This window comes from Pinus tabuliformis, chromosome 9, assembly GCF_031772625.1.
Source record: "Pinus tabuliformis cultivar Carrire ecotype Pingquan chromosome 9, CPIR1, whole genome shotgun sequence".
NCBI lineage: Eukaryota > Viridiplantae > Streptophyta > Pinopsida > Pinales > Pinaceae > Pinus > Pinus tabuliformis.
In genome coordinates this window covers 592,527,975-592,545,872 of record NC_142307.1, presented here as the reverse complement: position 1 = coordinate 592,545,872, position 17,898 = coordinate 592,527,975, and positions in this window count along the sequence as shown.

Below are 17,898 nucleotides of genomic sequence, written 5' to 3'. Positions count from 1 at the left end.
TAGAAATAGATGTCTCTCTTTCACCAAGTTAAATCAATAAAGAGGTAATCCAATTTGTCCAAATGTCTAGCTTCAAACTTCAGGGATTAACTCATAGTGTGTCATCCTTATCTCTTCACATACCCTCAGTTGCAGTTAAATCAAACTAGTCTCAAGCCATCTGGGAGATCCTGGAGACACACCTCCTCCCACTGATCCCTTTGGAATTCCACATGCTTTGCAAAAAAAAAGTGTTTCCTCCATCCATTATCATGATTCATGGGTTTTGGCAAGCAGGCACCTAGGAGAGGAGATATGTAATAACAACCCATTTACGACACAATAAAGCATGGAAAGAGTACTATGATCAAGCTTCACAGTTTTTTGGTGCTAGTAGAGGAGGTTTCCCATAGTCTACTACAACTCAAAGTGCATCAGAAAAGTTGATATATGAATGAACCTATCATTTATAAATTTGCATACATACATAATCAATTATAGGCATGAGGTATACAAATCAATTTACAACAACTCAATTTTGGATACATAAATTATTATCTTTGAATAAACGGATTTATAATTCCTTGTGTATATGTTTTCATAGTTATTCATGTTCTTGCTTGAATTTTTTGAAATATTTTTGGATGTTCCAATGAAGTTACAATGTAAGTTTTCACAATTATTCATATTGTTACTCAGACTTTCTCAAAACAAACTATATAAAAAAAACTGAAACATCAATATTTATAGTGAAAACTCCACTTAGTCAAAAACAGATAAACAAAATATCTTACCCTTGCCTACAGGATCAGAGGGTGGGGTACTTTCAAACTTTGTTACATGGGAAAAAATGACATCATACTGCACATGGGTGCATATTCAATTTAAACCTGGGTAGTTATTCACATCAGCCTGGTTAAATGCAAAGCCTAATTAGCAAGAAATGTTGCATCAAAAGTAAGTGCAAAAACCCAATCCAGATTATGTTATATGAGGAGAGATAGAATCATTCCAAATTAGGAAGAAATGATAGCATCGTTGATCCAACAAGTGGTACACTAAGCCCAAGATAAATACCATTACTTGGAAATTGATGGTGACCATAAACTTCAAAGGGGGAGGTTTAAATCTCTAAGATCGAGTTCAAAGATTTGCATTACAAAGGAAGCTAGAGTACAAGACGTTGTGACCTTGGGGGTCAGTTTACAAGCTGTATAAATCAAATTCTAAAAAGAAGATAGCCTTGTAGGGTGTTACTGCAGGTTTGGAGAGTAAATTTTTGAAGGTACAAGGTTTGCAAGTGGAGAATCTGTGATTTGTTTCAACTCTTGGAGAAGGGTTTCTTGCAAACCTTCTGCATATTCTCAACTTCTTACTTTTTGCATTCAATTGCATCTTCACATATATGATATGTCCATAGAAACAACCTCAAAACCCGTGAAAATGTTCATACTAATGGTGAATATCATATTTAAAAGAATGTTACAAGTTTAGGATCCATTGCACGAGGAGATAGTGGGGATTGGGGCTGCAATATGTATAACGATATCTACTAAGGGCCTTACACCTACACAAGGGAAAATTGTTTGCATATGCAAGGTAATTGTTATGAAACCAGCTCACAAAAGGATAGAAAAGATAGATCAACACCTTAGAATTCAGCCTCTTCGAGGGGGCAACCTCCTTTACATTACACAAATGAATGATTCGTTCATGATTCAAATGACAAAATCTTCTTTCTATATATAGGAGTCTAAGGAGTCACAATATAACCCAGCCAACCTAACAATAATAATATAAAGGCAGAAAAATAACAATAGAGGGATTCTATGGGGCACAGTAATAACAATATGGGGACAATAGGGGCACAACAATATTAATAACAGATACAACTACAATAGTAATGGGGTAATTACTAGTATTATAGGGACCTAACATGCCCCTCTCCTTCAAAAAAGTGTTGTCCTCAACGCTTGAGTAGTTCTAGATGCTTCTGTATAAAATTCTCATCCTCCCATGTGGAATCTTTAGTGGATAAGTTCTTCCACTTAATGAGATACTCTGAAATTGATCGATTTCGTAGCTGTCGAGTTCTTGTTTCTATGACTGCTTCCGGTTCCAATATAATTTTTCCTTCCTCGTCAAGTTCTGGCAATATTGTTTGAACTGGGATCTTGTTTCCTATACACTTCTTTAAACATGAAACATGGAAAATTGGGTGCACTCGAGAAGCTACAGGAAGCTCCAATTTGTATGCCATACTACCAATCTTTTGCAACACCTTGTACGGACCATAATACTTTGGTGATAATTTATTATCCTTCTTAGCTTGCTTGAGGGACATTTGTTTATATGGTTGTAGTCATAGGAATACCCAATCACCTACATCAAAACATTTTTCGTTGCAATGTTGATCTGCTTGTTGTTTCATTCTATTCTATGCCAACACGAGGTTATCCTTTAAGAGTTGGAGGACTTGTTGTTGATGCTCGATGTGATGTTCCACTGCTTGAACCTTAGAATTTTCTTTTAAATATGATGTGATGGATGGCGGCTGATATCCATAAAGTGCCATAAATGGGGTCATTTTTGTTGCTGTATGGAAGGAAGTGTTATACCACCATTCAGCCAGAGGCAACCATTTGACCCATTGTGTTTGTTTCTCAGATACAAAGAAAGGAAGATATCCTTCCAAACATTTGTTTACTATCTCAGTTTGCCCATCAGATTGAGGATGATAAGGTGAGCTATGAGCTAGCTGAGTATCGAGACAAGAAAATGATTCTGTCCAAAAATTTCCAGTGAAAATGGGAAATCTGTCACTTACAATAATCTTTGGGTTTCCATGTAGCTTTTGAATTGTTTCGATAAATGTAGTAGAAACTGTACTGACTTTAAATGGATGTGACAATGCACAAAAGTATGCATACTTGGTAAGTCTGTCAACTACCACCATGATGACACTCTTTCCCTCAGACTTGGGTAAACCTGTGATAAAATCCATTGAAACCTCCTCCCAACGTTGGCTTGGAATGGATAAAATTTGTAATAGACCCAGGGTCTTAATTGTTTCAACTTTATTTTGTTGGCAAACCAAACATTCTACCACAAACTTTTGAATATCTGATTTAGGGCCATCCCAAAAAAGTTCCTTCTTAACCCTGTGGTAAGTTTTTAAAAATCCTGAGTGCCCTCCTAAGGGAGAAGTGTGTGATTCCATAAGAATCTTTTGCTTGAGTTGGGAATTCTTACAGAGGTATAAGCGATCTTTGTACCATAACGAATCATTTTTCCAACTAAATGTATCAGATGTACTGGAATCTTGTTGTAAATTTCGAATAAGTGCCCACACTTCTTCATCATTCTTCCATTCCTCCCTTGCTTCGTTTATCCAATCTAGTTGGATATTAGAAATGGCGCACAACAATGTTTCCACATCCTCATCCTTTCTTGAGAATGCATCTGCCACCACATTTTTCTTCCCTTTTTTGTAGATGATTTCAAAGTCATAACCCAACATCTTTGTGACCCATTTTTGTTGCTCTTCAGAGTATAATCTTTGTTCTAAAAAGTATTTAAGGCTATCATGATCTGTTTTTACCTTGAAGTGTCTTCCCATTAGGTAGGGTTGCCATTTCTTAAGTGCATGTAGTATTGCCAACATTTCCTTCTCATAAATAGCTTTGTGTAAAAAATTTCCCTTGATTGGACGACTTTCAAAAGCATTGGGTCTTTCATCTTGCATTAAAATAGCACCAATTCCATTTCCTGAAGCATCACATTCCATAATAAAGGTTTTTACAAAGTCCAATGTAGCTAAGACCGGTGCTTGGCACATTGCCTCTTTAAGATGTTCGAGGCCTTTGTTGATTCTGGAGTCCATGAAAATGCATCTTTCTTCAATAATGTTGTTAGAGGCACTGCTATTCTCCCATAATTCTTAACAAACTTGTAATAATAGCCTGTCAACCTGAGAAATCCTCGTAGATGCTTTACGGATGTGGGGATTTTCCATTCCTTAATGGCTTTAATTTTCTAGGGTCTACCGTAACTCCTTCATGAGATACAATATGACCCAAATATTCCACCTCTTGTACTCCAAAGAAACATTTGGATCTTTTTGCATATAATTGTTTCTCCTCCAATAGTTGTAGCACCCTGTCAACATGTTCAACATGATCCTTCCAAGACTTGCTATAGATTAGTATATCATCAAAAAATATTAACACAAATTTTCTACAGAAGGGTTTGAAAATGGAACTCATCAAACCTTGAAACGTAGAAGGAGCATTGGTAAGGCCAAAAGGCATGACCAAAAATTCATAATGACCCTCATGAGTTCTAAATTTTGTTTTTGGAATGTCTTCGGTCTTCATTCTGAATTGATGATATCTTGAATGAAGATCCAACTTAGTGAAGTAAATTGATCCATGCAATTCATCAATGACAGGAATGGGAAACTTATCTTTAATAGTGAGCTTGTTGAGCTCCCTATAATTTGGACACATGTGCCATGATCCATCCTTCTTGTGCACCAATACTACTAGAGCAAAGAAAGAACTTTGACTAGGTTGAATTATACCAGCCTCTAGCATTTCTGCAACCATATGTTCAATTTCACTCTTTTGGGCATAGGGATATCTGTACGGCCTGATGTTTGGAGGAACACTTCCTGGAATCAGATGAATAGCATGATCATGATCATGAATAGGTGGGAGACCTTTGGGAGTCTCAAATACCTTGGAATGATTGTCCAAGACTTTTTGGAGATCTGGAGAAATAGATGATTTCAATGTGGAAACATCTAGCGAACATAATTGTGCAATTACACCTCTTTGTTCCTTTTTTAGAAGCTTTGTCATACTGTTAGAGCTGCTTATCTTTCTTGGTTTCCCTGCAATACCCCTTAATTCAACTTCCTTTCCTCCACAGAAAATTTCATGGAAAGTTCTTGAAAATTAAAAGCTATTGTACCCAAGGATTGTAGCCATTGGACTCCCAGTACAACATCAGCACCTCCCATTGGAATGGAAAGCGTTGGGCTAGTCAATACATATTCTCCTATGGATAGCTTGATATTATGGCACTTTCCAGAGAAATTTATTGTTCCTCCATTTGCAACCATCACTTGACACTCTGGTGCTGGATATAGAAAGCAATTCAATTCTTTTGCTACCTTACAATGAATAAAATTGTGGTTACTTCCTGAATCAATCAACACTATTACCTTTTTCTTCTTGATTTTTCCTTCTATCGATGGTTTGAGGAGTGGTAATTCCAGCCAATGCATTACAAGATATGGTCGGATTCATTTCTTCTTTATATAGGCATTGTTCGTGGAGTATATCCTCTTCTTTTGACCTTGCTTGCTCCTTTTCTTCTTCCTCTTCACAATCTATGTAGAATAATTTCTTCTTAGCACACTTATGACCTTTAGAATATTTGCTATCGCAACTGTAACAAATCCCTTTTGCTCTTTTTTCTTCCAATTGTTGTGGTGTCAACCTTATAGGTTGTGGAAGACTAGGGGAAACAACACTTCCATCTTTATAGTTGTGAATGGTATGCTTCCTGGTTGCCATAATTTTGCTTTCCATTTTTCTTGCTAACCTGAATGCCTTCTCTAATGAATCAGGTTCCCAAAGGCGAACATCATGTTGGATATTATCCTTTAAAGTCCCTATGAACACATCAATCCTATGCTCCTCTGGAATATTTTTTTACCCTTATGTTCAATTTTTGGAACTCCTCAATGTGCTCCATTATTGAACCCTTTTGTTTCAGACTTATCAATTGGCTAAAAAAAGTGTTGCCTTTTGTATCCTCATAATGTGCTGTCAATTCTTCCATAAAAATTACCCAAGTGATAATTTGTTTATGAGAGCAAAGCCATTGATACCATACAAATTGATTTGGTTCCAAATATAAAGTTGCAATATGTACCTTTTGTGTGTTTTGCGCATTATTGAGATCGAAAAATTTCTCCATCTGTAATATCCATGTTGCGGGATCCTTGCCATCAAACATCCTCATATCAATTTTTGTAATATGGTGGGTCTTCAATCCAACATTAGAGTCTATGAAATCAAGATTAACGTTTCTTTTGTTCGCATCATGAGTTTCCTTTATTACCCTTTCACCATTAGTAAGTATTTCTTGTAGAAAATTTGTCAAATTTGTCTTCAAATTTGCCATGCCTGTCTTCAAATTTATGTTCAAATCTATTTTCAAAATTTCCATCTTAGCTTCCATGCCATTCATCTTAGCTTCCATGCCATTTATCTTAGCTTCTGTTAGCTTTTGTGAGAGTGACATTTGTTGCAATAGGTCTTGTAATTTTGATATATCATGTACCATTTCTTCCTCTTCTTCATGAGTCATGCTAGAGATTTCAAGTTGCTTACTAGGTGTTTGAATTTTCTTTCCTCGCGGCATCAGTTACCGATAAAAATTCTCTACTATGCCCTTTGAATTTCTTCAAAATAATTTTTCAAACCAAGCTTAAGCAAGAATTTAAAAAAATCTACACACCTTTTTTCACTTTGTAGGAGCTCGATATTTCTGCTGATGTATCTCTGTAATTTCATATCATCCAGTTTTAAAATTGCAACTTGCAGTAGCCCTCTATGTCCTCTTTCCAATGCCACCAGTCTGATCCAAATTGGATTCTCCAACGAAGAGTTATGCCAAATCTCCCACAGTGACCTGATTATAGACTAGTTCAGTAGAGCGAACTTGTACAACGTGCCACGTGTCCCTGTTTCGACCTTTGGCTTTGAAAATTATACACAAGAAACTACAATCCATCCTCTTTCTGTACCTTCTTACGAAATCTCAATCCAATGCTCAGAGAGAAAGTTATGATGATTTTCCCCAGGTCACCTGTTTGGAATGTAATTGAGGAGTCTACAAAAACACCAACTTCCTCAGATCATATCTATGCATATATAGTGAAAAAAGATTTGAAATTCGAACCTGAGGTTCAGTGTGATTTTGTCTCAAATGGGTTTTCTTTCACTTCTGAAACATCGCAGAAAAAAAGTTATAGCGAAAATGCCACGATGACCTATTTGGATCAGCAAAACCCTAGAATCCAAAAGCTCTGATGCCAAATGCTATGAAACCAGCTCACAAAAAGATAGAAAATATAGATCAACGCCTTAGAATTCATCCTCTTCAAGGGGGAAACCTCCTTTGCATTACAAAAATGAATGATTCCTTCATGATTCAAATGACAAAACCTCCTCTCTATCTGTAGGAGTCTAAGGAATCACAATATAACCCAGCTGACCTAACAATAATAATATAAAGGCACAAAAATAACAATAGAGGGATTCTATGGGGCACAATAATAACAATATGGAGACAATAGGGGCACAACAATATTAATAAGGGATACAACTACAATAGTAATGGCGTAATCACTAGTATTATAGGGACCTAACAGTAATGGTGTAAACATTTGAATCACATTTGACCCCCATGTCCCCCTATTGTGTAACACAACCCTCCCCGCCACCCAAGTTTTTTTTATGTATTTTGACCGAGTCAAAATGATTTGAGGACAAGATAAGACAAGACATTAAAACATCTCTACTATACTGGTCTAGAGAGCGGCTCTTAAAGCAACTAGAAATATCAAGGTTCATGTGAAGCAAATCTTAGAAAAAATATGGCTTTCCCAAAACCCAACTTCCCGATCTCATACATTTACAACAGTTATCCAAATTTTCCTATACTTTTCACACATATATATTCCGATCAAAAGTTATGGCATTCTTATGTAGACCTTGCACATATATAAAAATAATGTACTTTCTATATCTAAGATTTCTGCTCTGACTTCTCTGTAATTTCAACCTATAACAATCTAACTTTCCCCTTCCTGAAGGTAACAAGTATCCCCTTATTTGGATCTTCTAGTGGAGGTATGCTCAATTTGCCAAGCCCTATTTCTTTTAGTCTCTCCCGACAGAAGGAATTTGCATTGGCTGAATCTCTGGATTTTGCATCAACTGAAATGAAAATTGGATCCATAATCTTCCCAGAGGTCTAATTTGATATGGACTAGGTTCACTTTAATTTTAGCTCGGCATCCCCTAATAGTTTTAGCACTAGGTAGTAACACTAACTTGTATTGATTGCACCTCCATTGTTCTTATGCCAGCTTTGAAGAAAGTTTAACCAAAGATTGTCACCAGTATCTTCTATCCAAAATTTTAAGCAACACCTAAATCTGGAGGTGGTCCTTATAAAAAGTTCACTTATTGCTTGAAGGTGTCAAAACAAGAAACCCCTGCCACAAATTATCAAAAATGGAGCACGCATTGATAGAACAACATAATAAACCCAACATAACACATATATTTATGAAATAACAATAAAATGGCATTATTTGTGAAAGAACAAGTGAGATAAATAATGATTACATAAACAGTGGGAGGCACCACTTCCAAAAGATATGGGTTGCACGCTACTTGCCTTGGGAATGTAAAGAGGCACCCTACCACAAAAAATAGGTGTGATCCTCTAATAACAGTTTTCAACAAACTAAAGCATCAGTGTCCATCATTTTATTGCACATATGATGGCACTCAATGTACAAAAAGGGTTGCCCTGTCCTAGCAATTTTGATAACCACATATAAAACATGTAGATTTAGATTGACTCTAAATAAACATGCCAAAACAGTACCCGTGTATAGCACATACCATGGATAGTTTGATTAATCCCCAAGATTCACCATGTTGACTTCAGGAGTTCAAGGATTCCAATTAGACAACTTTTAAGAAAACTAGACAGAGAGACTGATCAGATACAATTCATCCTATGTAATATCTATTAAGAGAGATTAGTGAACAATGTATGAAATTTCAAAAAATATATGTTTATATCACATCCAATCGCATGTCAAGTCTTGGCACAATACAAAATAAATAGAAAGCATTGAACACAATATAGTGCCTAGGTCAACAGGAGTTGGACATGAACTCACATCATCTTTACCAGTACTAAGAAACTGCTAAGGTTTATTAACATTCTCCAGCTTATATATATACATATATGGGACCTAACAAGCCCTATAAGTTGTTACTAATCTATAGAACATGATTCTCCATAGAATCATGAGTTCTAGACCTCACAGGAAAATAACCAATCATTTCATAGTAGTGACCTAAAACATTTGTCACAAAAGTATGTCTATGTATCCTCAACTACCTTAAAAGTTAAAACCATCTAGTATGGCTTATATGTTATCAAGCTTGCCATGAGTAATATTACACCAATTTATCACTACCATAAGAACAAAGGTCATACTTCTTGCTAATATGAAGCAAAGTTTTGAGAATTCAGAACAACAAGATAGAGCAAAGCACACACTCAGAGATATATTGTCACCAACATACACATCAATACAACAACACTCATAGATGTATTCATATATGCTATAGCACACAGTTGTATACATTTTTTTTAGAAATCTAAGTGTCATCAAGACGTGATCATCCTCGCACCTTAAGAAGATGTGTCTCATGCAGTCATTGGACACAGTAACAATTTCAGGAATTATAACATAAGGTCAGCTAGAGTGATAGACACGTATCTCTGGGTGACTGAGCCGAAGACTACAACTCTCCTCCCAACCTTAGATTGGACTGCATAGTGGTCCTCCTTGCAGTCCAATAACCCCGAATTCAGATTCTAGAGCATTGTGAGGAACCTGCTGATGGTTTGCTTGGCTAGAACCAGGTCTCAATAGGGCTGACCCCCTCCACCCTCCAATTACATCATGATACTTAATTTATTCGATCTCACATCCATTTTTGAGACCTTATAAAATCTTCTGCACTCCCAAGATCTATATGTCTAAGTGTCATCCAAACTGGGCTTGGATATGTTGTCATGTCAAGATGAATGGGCTTGCCACTGTATTTTCTATTAAATTTTGTTATATTAGCTCTCCATTCAAATACTTGCCAGTGAAAGTAATGTGGGTTGACTGCAATTTTAACCAGGACTAGGAAAATGGCTACAAGGCTGCGTTTTTTTTCCATATTCGAGTACATGGAGACAAGGCTTGACCCTACCCTCCTCCTTCATGGCTCCTAATATTTCTCAACAAAATATGGCAGTGAAAGTTTGCTACCTATGAACAATGAATGAAACCAATATCCAGTGGTAACAACAACCTCCAAACACGTTAGAAGGCAGTGAAGTTACAGGGCTAACATGGTCATGACAAGGGTCTCTAAGATGCGTTTGGTGTGGTGAGACTCCCACAACACGTGGAGATATTTCCTTAACAGAGGCTTATCATGATGCTAGCTTGGTTCAAGGTTCATATACTTACCCTGTTTGCTCTACTGCTTGGTATGCATATATATATGCTCTTAGGTATACTACTAGATATACTACTAGAACTAGAACTACTAGTGCTGCTTAAAAAAATAAATAGTGAATTAGCAATAACATAGTAGTGAGCTTGAGTGGACCCTCAGGGGGACTCTACACCAACTAGGATCTGTTCAAGTTAGATATCAAGCACACCTTCACAACCCAACACTGGATACTCTACACCAGCTAGGATCCATCCAAGTTAGATATCAAGCACACTTTCACAACCCAACAATGGATATTAACTGAGTATGGAAGGAAATAAACTTTAAATAGATTGTAGATATATTTGATTGAGAAATCTTCGGAACAACGTGCAGATTTAATTACACTACAACACATTACTTGCTGAAAAATTATCCTTTAAATAGAATGTAGATCTATCTTATTCCCCATTATTTTCACCATCTTCGCATACACTATCAATAACTCGCAAAACAACAAGGAGATCAACACTTTTCATTTCCAGAGAAATACCACCTACCACATTATCAATAGTTTCAAAAGGGAATCAGCTTCTTTATACCACAGATGGCAAAGTTCCTTTAAGGGGTACTCCTTTGGGGATCCTATTATTAGACTTTGTGGGTGGTCCATTTATTGGAAACACCAAATGAACCCTATCAAACTTGCAATCTGTGCCTCCTCCTTGTAGAGTTATATAAAGTGTTTTAGAACCTTTCTCATAATTCAACCTAGCTAGTTGTCTGCCACTGCATTTTTACCTCAAGATATCACATCTTTGGAAATGGCTCTAAGGTTTACATAAAATTGTGAACCCATAGTTAAATAGGAACCTCCTATATCACCTAATGACTTCACAATAATACATGTATCCCATTGTATTGGAGGTACCACCAAATTGTAGGGGCTGGTTTATAGAACTGGATTCCAAAATGTCATTACTTAGTGGAGCCCAAATTTCTAGTAGGCCTTTATCATTAAGTACCTCTATCATATCATGCCATTAGTGAAACTTGATTTGATGTGCTTACCCACCATTACATGGGGGTCTTTTCCAAACTCATATACATTGTTGCAACCCTTTGCTCAAGCACAATATACTCCACCACTTGCTCCAAAGATTCTTTCATGGTGTCATTTGTGCCATTAAACTCAATATCTTCTTAAGCTCTGCACTAATCCACCTAAATATTTTCAACATCATGCAATGCCAATAATTTTTTACAGTATATTCAAGAGTGATTAAAATCTATATTTATCTTTTTCCATAGATCAGACGCTAACACACAAGACAGAGTTCCAAGTCGTTATTGTGCTCATACAAAATAAAAGGTCAACCTTTCTTAGACAAAGGCACAAAAAGAGTTCACAATCGCAGGCATAGTAGAAAAAATATTCACATTTAGGATCACTTTTGACAAATGAGGTCCATTTGCAGAGTTTAGTTACTATCCATAAAGGATCACACTGGTGATAAAACTCAGCATAAGGTCATACTTAGTCATTAGCAAAAGCCTTATGGCTATCTCTTTGGAAGGGAGTACTTTTGACTGGATCCTTACCAACACTGGAAACATCTGTATCATATGTAGGTCCATATTTTATAAGTGCCTTTGTACTTTTTCTAGATGGAAAGAAAAAATTTGAAAGTCAAGGCTATGTGCTAGTTTGTGCATTTTTTGTGGAAAAGGTATTAGGATCCTTGTCACAGCGACAAGGGCATTACAAACAACACCAGTTAGCTTCATGGGCTAAAGCAACATTAATAGCTATTATATACAAGAATGGATTGTTTCTCTCCAGTCAGTCAAGACAAAAGCATACACGTGGACAAATTATCAACTACAAGAGTACAAATGTTCAAAATGTTGGAGCTTTTTGTTGGCATATGCATGGTATTTGGATTTTACCTCTTCAAGTTTTTATGACCTTCATTATTCTACATCAGAGCCTGGGCTTGACAACATTTTCAGGGTTGGCAGTCTCATTGGCAGTTATGTTGCCAAATTTCCCAGTTACAAAATTGCAACAAAAATTTCAAAACAGAATCATGGAATAAAAAGATAAAAGTACGAAGGCCACATCGAAGACATTAAAAATTAGGAGGATCTTAAAATTGCAGGCTTGGGAGACAAGATTTCTTTGGAATCTAGAAATTTTGAGGCAGGCATAATGTAGTTGGCTATAAAAATACGTTTATGCATCAACTATCACAACATTTCTTTTCTCTGTTACACCCACATTTGTCTTTGTTTCAACTTTTGGTACATGTATGCTTATAGGAGTGCCTTTGATAGTAAGGAGAATTATTTCTGCACTTCAAACCTTTGAGAATTCTTGAGTTGACTAATATGAATACAAGATATAATTAGATATGTATACTTTAGAAAACTACAAAAATAAATATACTTCCAAAAGCTACAAAAAGAATTCTCCCCGCTGAATTGACTGATACGTGTACTAGATCTACTCTCCACAATGTTGGTGCCTATGAGTGGCTTGGTATTTGGATGGATTTTCTACAAATCTACAAGTTAGGAGCATTCATGTTCTGAATGCTAATAAACCTAATAGCATGGAAGGGGCTAGTAAACCAGGCAGAGAGTAAACCCCGTAGGTCGAATGTTAAATGTTTGGTATGTTCTATGCTTAAGAGCAATTTACTTCAATTTTCTTGTTAGCCCAATATCAATATCCAATTTAGCAATCACATCAGCATGATAGTGAAATGCAGATAGAACATAAACACAAACATTAGAATACAAGCCAGGACAAGAGGACACAAGATGTGACAAACCCCAATGTGGGGAAACCCTTGATCAATTTTTCTTATATTCCTCAATAGTTCAGCACAGAGAGAGATAGTACTAATATACAAATCTGATATTTTATGACAACAATAGTAATGCCTTGACCAGAGAAGTCAATGTTGGTCAAATAGGATAGAATCTTCCTCTGAAGATCATTCATATGGTACCAATAGGATTCTCATTAAACTGAGCCAAACATGGTCAAACCTTGACCCAAAACATCTCCCAGAATGTTGTTGTCTTCGTGATGCACTTGTTGTCACTTCTTCAAGAGTTAAGGAATCAACCTTCAACCCTCATTCCCCACACAATCAATAATGTAGGCCTTCTTAGGCTACGGTGTATCAAGATGAAACTCCACCACTGCCATGCTATCCAAGTATGGTTTGATTACCCTTAATGCAACCCTTAGAACAAGATTTGTTGCTAGCTATAGCCTACAACCTAGCCCAGCAGCAAGTTAGGCCTATGGTCCTCCATCAAACAACTTACAAACACCATCAATGCAATGTATCTAGCCTACAAGAACTCAACTTGCTATCAACACATTCCAGCACCCAATCCGCATATGTATCTAGCCATATGCCAATATGTTCTAAACCTATAGGGAAGATCTCTTCAACGTACTACCTTACCTTATTCCTATAGCTCCCCTACCTTGCAAAAAATCCTGAAACCGTGCCTAGGAACAACCTATATCACTGTGCTATAACACAAAATTCTCATTCTTCTTTCAGGCTTCTTCTTGCTGCGACTAGGGTCTCCCCTTTTGTTGCAACTAGGGCTTCTTCTCATGCTGCAGCTAGGGCTCCTTTTCTTGCGGCTTAGGGCTCCTCCTCTAGCTTCGTATTAGGGCTCCTTAGATTTGTGGCTAGGGCTTCTCTTCAACTGCAGCTAGATCTCCTTCATGACTAAGGTTAGGGCTGTCTTAGATGACTCTTTCCACTACGTTCTCCTTGATAGAAGACAAACCCAAACAAGTGGAGAGAGATCATGAGATGATGTGTGCCTCAGATGACTCGAGGTCTCTTCTATTTAAATGCAACATTGAGGTTGAGCTGGGGGTAATTTTCTTGCTAGATGACCTTGACAAATTGTCAGTAATACAAATAAATTCATATCTCCATAAATACATGTCAGAATCAGATGATCTTTAGATCAATAATACACCTCTCGGAAAGACAAATCCAAGAGAAAATATCAGCTGCCATAAATAAGGTGACCTACATGGATTTTGGCCCTAGTTTCCAATTTTAACACTCCCTCTAAACTAGGGAGAACTCCATTTGCTAATCCATCTCTCAATCAATACTATCTTTGCCATCAATGCACTCCTCTACACTGCTCTACTCTTCTATGCTCTATTGAACTCTGAAGAAGAAGGAGTGATCGAGAATGTATCATTCCATTCTCTACTAACCTGAAGTCGGTCCCATATAGAGAGAGTGCCTCATACCACTATTACTGACCCGAAGTCAGTCCCAAATAAAAGAGAGTGTCTCATACCACTATTACTGACCTGAAGTCAGTTCCAATTGATCATAGATCAATATAGGTCATCCTAGCATAGTGATTATGGTAGTACACGATGCGTCCATCAATAGTACTGTGGTCCCTATCCTCATTTACCTATTCATTGGCCAGATGAGAGGTACTTCCCATCAGTCCCAGACTGCATGGATAAGATGTCTCAGCAAGGGAAGGATGAACCACTCATCCTGCCTACATGTCACCATGGGGTATCACAAGGGAAGGCTGAACCACTCACCCTGTACACAACAAATTACTAGGGGAAGGTTGGATCACTCACCCTATGATTGTGCCTCAGCAAGAGAAGGATGAACCACTAATATACAAATCTAATATTTTATGACAAAAATAGAAATCCTTGACCAGAGAAGTCAATGTTGGTCAAACAAGACATAATCTTTCTCTGAAGATCATTCATATGGCACCAACAAGATGCTCATTAAACTAAGCCAAACATGGTCAAACCTTGACCCAATACATCTCCCAAAACGTTATTGTATTCTTGTTGCACTTGTTGTCATTGCTTCAAGAGTTAGGGCATCAACCTTCAGCCCTCATTCTCCACACATTCAATAATGAATGCCTTCCTAGGTTGCGGTTGATGAACACCAGTATTGTAGCAAGAATGTTGCAACTCCTGGGGCTACCAACTTTACTTTATCAAGCCAGGGTTTGTACAAAATTGGAGGTGACAGTGCTGTATACACAAGTAGATGAGATGGTTCCACTCTTTGTCACTGTTGAGCTGGCGATAGGCCACTATGATTTCTCAAACCAGCGTTCTATTGATTTAGAAGGAGTTTGATTACTAATGAAGAAAAGGGAAATTTTCACTAATTGGGAGAATTGAAATATTGTCTACTGCAGTAAGGAAAGATTGAAATCAATGCTTTAAACAAACCACTCATCTAACTAATTGCTAAGAGATCTTGCTTCAGAAGAATTCTAAGCTAATATGTGTGTAATCCTAATTTTCCTAGGCATGAAATCTAAAATAGCCAAACATTCCACTGTTGTGCATATGAATGAACACAATAGCTCTTTTTTCCTTTTTGTCCTTTTTTGTGAAAATGTCAATGCTGAATCTTCTTGGTGATGTGGCAGGTAGGTTAGAGATGGTGATGGAAGGTCAGATGGCTTGGGAGGCAAGTAGGGGTCTTTTCCTATCTTCCTGGATGTTTTTTCCACAAATCGACCTCAAAACAAGCCACTACAGGTCGTCCTACAAGATGTCCTAATGCTTCCTACAAGATGTCCTAATGCTCCTACAGGATCCCTTGTATTCCTACAGGATCCAGCCGAAACAAATAGGGGTGACTTGGAAGGTGGTATAGGGCTTAGGGAAGGTGAATGATGGAAGAAACAAGGCAAGGGAGTGGCTAGGATTTCCTCAAAGCTCAACCCAAAGTTTGTAAGATGGTTGGATTTGCTCAACAAACCTGGGAAGTTGTTCTTATGGAATGAAGAATTGGTTAAGGGACTTGGTAGATTTTGGTGATCATGGATGGATGAGGTTAGGCTGGGGTTGCTGGCATGATATTGAAACTCCTGCAATACATACATTACTGGAATTTAAACAGAATTTCATTATTTAGTTGCCTAATTCATGCATGGAAATACTTGCAAAATATTGTGAAACACCATGATATCTAATGAAAAGCTGAAGATATCAAAAATAAAAATTGAAACCTATTCTTGAAAACTGAAAAGATGTTGGCCTAAGTAGCAAAAAACCCTAAATTCCATAAGAAATCAAAATTCTGTCTTTTTGGGGTTGAATAGGAGATTTTCCTCAAACCATGGTCCTTGAAGGAAGGAGTGAGGCCAAATCCACCTGTTCTCATTCTTTTTGGTATTCCTTTATGTCTCTAAAGCTACTACTAAAGCAATGCACAAATGGAAGCAAACTAATCAAATTCACCACTACTTGCAATGAAACAATGCTAAAACCAATTCAACACTTGATCTATGAAATAACCTAAACATGCAAGTAGAAGAAGAGGAGGCTTTGTTACTAGGGTTGGGCCCTAACCCAAGACCTTTAGCCCTCAGAGTCAACTCAGTGCTGGATCAAGGAAATGCTCATTCTCATTATCATATCAGAAAAATTACATAACAATGTTTTTCCACAAAGTTTGAGCTCGAAAATACTTAATGCTCTTACATAAAAAATCTGAATCCTAATGAGGCTTTAGGCCTCCTTATTTATACAACTGAAGTCTCCAACAACTTCCTTAAAAATATGGTGGCTTCACGCCCAAACTTAAGATGAACTGGCTCTTAACTGTGACTGGCTCGGCTGCCCATGATCTCCATGACTCGATTGCTTGCAACTTCGAGCTAGTGTGATTTGATTGAGGAATATTCGAATGAGTGAAGATTTAATGAGGAGGATCTATCTCCTATAATCCCTCCTCCTTGTCTCATTCGAGTTGCTGCCCTTAATTAGCGAAATTTTCCATGATTTTCTCTCAAAAACCTGCAATCAATGCACATTAGACCACTAGACATACATCCTACTTCTACTCATCTCATTAAGAAAAATATAATTAAAACATGTAAGGAATTATGAGAAGAGTTGATTTGTGATAAGCTTGGAGGTGTATTAAGGCCCACATCATTACCCAATGATGAGGCTCATCAGTGGTGTACCAAGGTGAGACTCCACCACTACAACGTTGTCCAAGTTTGGTTTGATTACCCTTAACGCAACCCTTAGAACAACCTTTGTTGCTGGCTATGGCCTGCGACCTAGCCAAGCAGCAAGTTAGGCCTATGGTCCTCCATAAAACAACTTACAAACACCATCAATGGAGTAATATCTAGCCTACAAGAACTCACCTTGTTGTCGACACTTTCTAGCACCCAATCCGCATATGTATCTAGCCCTACATTGATCTGTTCTGAGCCTATAGGACAGATCTCTTCAACATAGTGCCTCACCTTATTGTTGTGGCTCCCTCACCTTTCAAACTATCCTAAACCCATTCCTAGGAACAACCTCTATCACTGCATTGTAACCTGAAATTATCATGCTTATTTCAAGCTTCCTCTTACTGCGTTAGGGCTTCCTTTGCTACAACTCGGGTCTCTCCTTTAGTCGCGGCCAGGGCTCCTTCTCTTGTTGCGGCTAGGGCTCCTTTTGATGTGGCTTAGGGCTCGTACTCTAGCTGCACATTAGGGCTCCTTAGATCTACGTCTAGGGCTTCTCTTCAACTAC